Source organism: Buceros rhinoceros, unplaced genomic scaffold, assembly GCF_000710305.1.
Source record: "Buceros rhinoceros silvestris isolate BGI_N320 unplaced genomic scaffold, ASM71030v1 scaffold10484, whole genome shotgun sequence".
NCBI classification, from domain to species: Eukaryota; Metazoa; Chordata; class Aves; order Bucerotiformes; family Bucerotidae; genus Buceros; species Buceros rhinoceros.
Genome location: NW_010406489.1, coordinates 22,134 through 28,133, shown reverse-complemented (window position 1 = coordinate 28,133; position 6,000 = coordinate 22,134). Strand labels below are relative to the sequence as shown.

The 6,000-nt window shown below is 36.9% G+C and overlaps 1 protein-coding gene across 1 annotated transcript in view; it reads left to right on the top strand.

Moving 5' to 3' along the window:
• Positions 1 to 6,000, top strand: part of KIAA1468 (KIAA1468 ortholog) — a gene marked incomplete at its 3' end in the record, with an annotated part of 48,656 nt that overhangs the window by 21,944 nt on the left and 20,712 nt on the right. The window lies entirely within an intron of this gene.

The window sequence follows — 6,000 nt, the reverse complement described above, 5'->3', positions numbered from 1 at the left end:
TTGGATTTAATATACGTGTAGTAATGTGTGGGGGGGGGGGGGGGGGGGGAAAATTATCAAACAAGAATTCAACAGCTTTATAGGTGATACCGAAGTAAAGGTGAAGTAGCGTAGTGTGATTAAGTTTTAGCCCTTGTGGACAGGACCTACAGTATGATAGACTTAGTAGTGCATTTTGCATAAGTTCACTCTAAGGCTCTGAGAACTCCTGAAGAAATTTGTACTGATCCTATAATCTAAAATTTTATAACATACGAGAGATTATCAACAATTACATTGTGAGTTTGACATGTACGATGTTTTGAAGGGTTCAAACTTCATAAAAGGTGTTTTGGTTTGGGTTTTGGGGGTTTTTTTGAGGGTGTGGAGGTATTAACTGGGAATTCTAGAAACAGTTCTGTTAATAGTGTTCATAATAATTCTGTGAATGTTCCTGGATCAGTGCTTAATTTCTGATTTCATATTCCTTTCCTTCCCTCTGCTTGGCAGGATGTGGTATTCTGGCTTCTATTCAGTTTGTAGCATAATCGGTGTAATGCATTTAATATTTTTGTGACCTTTTAGGTTATTTCCTAGTTATTTTATTTTAAAGTTTCGTTTGATTACCTGTAATTTTGCCTTAAATCAGCTGTTTCAAATTCAAGTGAAAATTGTGCAGTTGTATTGCATGGAGTGCTTAATGTTACAAGAACTGAAATTTGCTTTAAAAACAGGTTTTCTTGTTTACCACCCATTGCTATAATTGTTGTAATATTCTTTCAGATGTAGTTTTGGAATTTGAAAGAATTCTTGGGTAGACCATCTGTTAGTATTTATTAATATCAGCATTACAAAAAGCTAACCTAAGAACTAGGCTCCCTTCAACAAGGTACAACTTTGGGTCTTGTCCAAAAACAACCTTATCGTGAGAGAGTCTTAGCACAGTTTTCGAGAGAAGTGTTGTAAAAATATACCAGAAGATCACTAATTTGAGAAAGAGTTGTAACAGGTTGAGGTTATAATGCAAAGCGATCACCAGTCTGCTTTGAAAAGGTAGTGGTAGTCTTTAAGATCTTCCACTGTCAGTGTGTTAGACGTGAGAATTAAACATAATTATGTGGTGACTCCCTAAAGTACCTATTTTGTTCTTTAAGCATCCATCATGTTGAAATTGGTTGCAAAATCTGAAGCTGAAAATGTTGTGCTGAAAATGTGAAAATTTTTGAGAAACTGGTTTTGTGGAGGTTGACAGTCTCTCCTGAGGTGGTGTCCTTTAGCAGAGATTCAGAAGCCGTTTTGCCAATGCTTTTAACCCTCCTAAGGTCAGTAGCAGCAGTATGAGGTCTAGTAAATATTGCAGTTGACATCAGAGCGACCAGTTAGTGTCAGAATGTCTGAGACATTTCTGAAATCATTTATGTCAAAATTGTTTTCATGTATTGGTGCAGCTTCAATTGTTCTTCAATGTCTGTAGTTCAGGTTCTGATGGAAGGTAAGAAAGAAAAATACAGTGTTGGGTAGGGTGGCTGAGGAGATAATTTTAGCTGTTGCTAAAAGAGCAGTTCAGCTGGGTAAATTCAGTAATGCATAATACAGGATAATTGCCTGAAAGCAGTTCATTAGCATTAAAATTACATGTATCAATATATAAATTTAATTATGTTTTTATCCCAAGCGTCTGAGTTATCCTAATGGGTTGAAAACATGTATGTCAACATTTAGATTTGTATGTAAATGTACTCACTAACAGAGGAGATACCGTACGCTGAACAGGAATTGGAATGAACAGTAACAAAATGCTACAAACCTATTCTTCAAAACAAAGCCCTTTGGCTGGGTGTGCAGTTTGTGCTGAGGCTTCTCACAGATGAGCAGCCTGAGTTCATAAAGATTTCATCTGTGTTGGAATCTGCTTCCTCAATTGTGTTTTTACAGCTTAAAACTAAAAAAAAAGACTAAAAAAAATAAAATTATTTGTCAAGAGCTGTGCCATAAACAGATTTCTTTGGCTAAACTGTAACTAGAGAATATCAATCTTAAAATTTCTGAGATAACTAATTTGTGCAATACTGATTTTTCACCCTATATAAGATGTAAAAATCAGTATCTTTTTAACGGGTGACAGGAGTGACCTTGTTTGCACGTACAGTTTCCACACACTGCGGTCCTTTAGCGGAGTTTGGGCCAGAACGGACTTTTTGACTTAATATTAGAATTTTGTAACACTTGTTCTTAATCAAGAAACCTTGCTGTAATTATGTACACCTTTCATCTCACCTGTTACTCCAGGATTAGTTTCTGCAACTTACGATTATGTTATGCAAACTTAGCAAAACCAGGGTAGTCATGGTTCACTAAATGTGCACCGCTAAGTTTCTATACTGAGAAACTGTTGTTTATAGGGACTTCAATAAGTTAAGAGTAGAATTTTGCTTTCATTTCTTGGTAAAGCTGAAGCAGAGATAATTCTGAACCTGCAAACTCTGAATGGGTGCCATGCTCGACTGCTGGAAGAAAGTGCTGTACACTGAAAGTTGTTCATGTTAATGTGTAGTAACTGCATGTAGACATCGCTGAGGCATTTAGGATCTCTGGTGTTCTTTACAGGTAGCTGTCTCAAAACACAGTGGAGCTGAGTATCTCATTACAGATTTTCATCTCAGTCTTATGCTTTAAAAGCCATAAAATACTGGCTTTGTTAAGAAATATAAAGGAATGCTGTGTCAGAACTTGTCAGTATGTTTAAATGGCCGTTTCCACTGGCTGTGTCGAGCAGATGTAATTCTGCCTGGCTATGGGTGAAGGTATGTAAGCTTGAGTTCCTGGGCAGGAAAATGGTCATCCATTGGTATCTTCTAAATGACTGTTTCTGTGTCACAGAATAGGGAAGAACAGAAGAATTTAAATGAACAATTAAATTGATATTACCCTGGAAAACTTAAATTGTGGTAGGCTTCTCTAGATCGTGTTTCTGAAAAACAGAGATCATGTTGACCACAGCCTGTTTGCTGGTTCTCTTCTGGTTTATGTTGGTTTTGCTTTGGGGAGCTTTTTTTGTTTGGAATTGGGATTGCCCCACACACACGAGAGAGAGACATAAACTTTTTTTTTAATTAGGTCCTTTAGTTCCCTTCTCTGGATATATGGGGGCTTAGTGTCATTTTCTTAGGGGTTAGTGTCATTTTCTTAGGATGAAATAGCTCAGTCTCATAGAGTATGCTTTTCATCTCTAGCCTGAGAGCTGATGTCTCTCAACACCATGTCTTTCAACATAACATAATTCTTGGATGCCAGAAGCTGAATTTAATGCTTATGAATTGAATTGGCAGTTGTTGCTAGTTCCATCACAGTAGTTTCATATGCAGCTTTCCCAATAAATAGTAGATATAAACAAAATACGACATATATGCATTTAGTCTTACGTAAAAGCATCCCTTTGTGTTCTACAAAATGCTTAATTTGGATCCTGGAATAATAGTTTCATCCCATGAAACGTAATTAGAGCTGTAATTTTAATATTAAGATGAATAGCACAAAGTTCTGGGTCATGTATTAATCTGATGATTAAATATTTTTTCATTTTAAAACTAGAAGGATGAATTCTGAACTTCAAATATATTCTGGCGCAAAAGACTCCATTATCAGTAGTTCGTTGGTACCTGCAGCTATTTCAGTTGCTGCAGATAAGATTGTTTTGTTTTATTTACTGTTTGTCAGAGGCTGTTACGGAAGATTTTTAACATAGCATTGGTTCACAGTATAAGCACTGACTATTAGAGAAGATTAAAGGGACGTATTTACAAAATCAATCATAATGGCATCCTGGTTTGTAAATTCTGTTGTCACCTGTTTGCTACACTATTACATCAATATTTGAAATAATAAAGTTGACTAAGCTATTGAAGTAACCAGTCTTGACAATTAAAACTAATTAAATTTATTCTTTGAGATAATTATTCTGCTTACGAACACTCCAACAAAAAGATGCTAATTAGTGAAACTAAGATATAGAAGACTTTTGTCAGAATGTTAAACAAAAAAATAATGAAGGCAACAACACAGAAAATTTCTCACTACCTTGTAAGGAAATTGTCAGCTAAGTAAACAAATGCTTGGTATAGGATTCAATTAAAAAACCTCCAACCTTTAAATTTTTTAATATTTTTAATGTGTAGGAGGAGCTGTTTTGAATATAGCTGAGGTGATACCAGTACCCATTAAACAACCACCCTTTCACCATCATGAAGAGCTGCTCCAGATGCCCATGTAAATATTGCCTTTATTGAGAGCTGCAATCAGCTCAAGTAGTGAATCTTGTTCAAAGATAATAGATCGTGTTGTTATGAATTAGTGAGAAGTTGTCCAAAGGTACTGGTGAAAAAAAGCGAGGTTTTCTTTGGAGAGACCTCTGTGGACAGTTGGGCAGAGCAGGGCGAAGATGGGCCATTTCAGTTCTCCTGTGCAACGTGTTAGCTCAGCTTCATAGCCTTGTCCACCGTTCATCTGCATGTAGCTTTATCTCACAGTAAAAACGGAGTAACTTTTTTCTTTGTTGTACAGCTGGGTAGCTCACAGATATAAACTGCCTCAGATACAAACTTGTCTAGTAGTGGAGGGAGGTGAGAGCTCTGACACGTGATGGTTTATTTTATCAAGTTGCAAGCGCTGACAATCTCACAACAGCATTCTGCTCAGCGTCTAATGGGGAAACAGTATTGCAGTTCTGAAAGTCACTCCCGGTATTATTGGCCAACACCAACATGAACTAGTCGGTTTTCCTAAGTTAGAGGCAAAGGGAAAAGAGGGGCTTGAGGAGGAACAGGATGTTTAAGAAGGATCCCAAGTTAAGTAGAGGGAGGGTTCTGCTGGGTTTTTTTAAGTTATATTCTTGCTTTATGAGTGTCAGCCCAAGTGGTATTCCTTCCCAAGGAAGGCAGAGTGTTTCAAATAGCACTGGAAGTCCTCTCCTTGATTATTAATAATTATATGCAGTCTCCATAACGATGATAGGAACTTTCCTTTTGAATTTAAACAGCCAAATGCTGATATTGTTGTGTCTTATTGGAGAATTACTATTTTCTACAGCACTTCTTCTGTTTTTGAGATTTATTAAACAAGTCTACAATAAGGCATGGCCCTTAGCAAGAAGAAATGAGCTCCAACCTGCCTGTGGGTTGATGTTTTATTCTTAATCATCTTGAATATCCCAAGTAGAATCTGTCCCTTTCTAAGTCTTTGGGAGACTTATCTTGATGTGTTTTGTCCATCTGTGAGAGTAGTTTTGTTCTTGTTCCACAGAAAATCCATTTCGCCTCCAGTTTCACCTTCCTGTCCATCTAATCTATAGGGAGTACATAAAACACCGGTCAAGATTTCTCACTGTTTCTCCATTCCCCTTAATAGAGGAACTGTAGAAGCACTGAGCAGCGATGCAGAGAACGCTCTCTCCTCCCATAGTATGCATGAAAGAATGTGACCAATGGACCAGAAAATACAGCTAATTCCACCAGCTGTAATAACCAGCTTTCTGCAAGGTAAAGCACCAGCCTTGTCTCTGCCCCATGTCAGTGGTGTCAGGTTACTCATTAGCCTTTCACAGGCAAGGTAGTAGTACCTAGGTGAACATTTGGAGGTGTTTTCCTCATACTTTCCAAGACGCTTTTTGGAAAAGTGAAATTTGTTCACTTAAAATTAAAAAAAAAAGCTTTGAAAAAAGCTCATAGCACTGTTTTTAAATCTAGGAGTAGTTCTGAGTGAGCAGTTGAGATTGTTTAGTAGCTACTCAAACGTATTAGGAAAGTGAAGTCAATGCGATCATTCCAACGGATGAAACAGAACCCCCAGATCGTTAAAAATATACATGTCCCATTTCATGGAGTATATTATTTTTTAAATCTTTATAAGAAATACTTAAAATTGCAAGAGCAATTGGATAATATGAACCTGGGATAGATGTCAGAGTCAGATCTCAGTAAAGTAATACGAGGGTGTTTTGATTTAAAGGTTTTTCTATGAGCTATA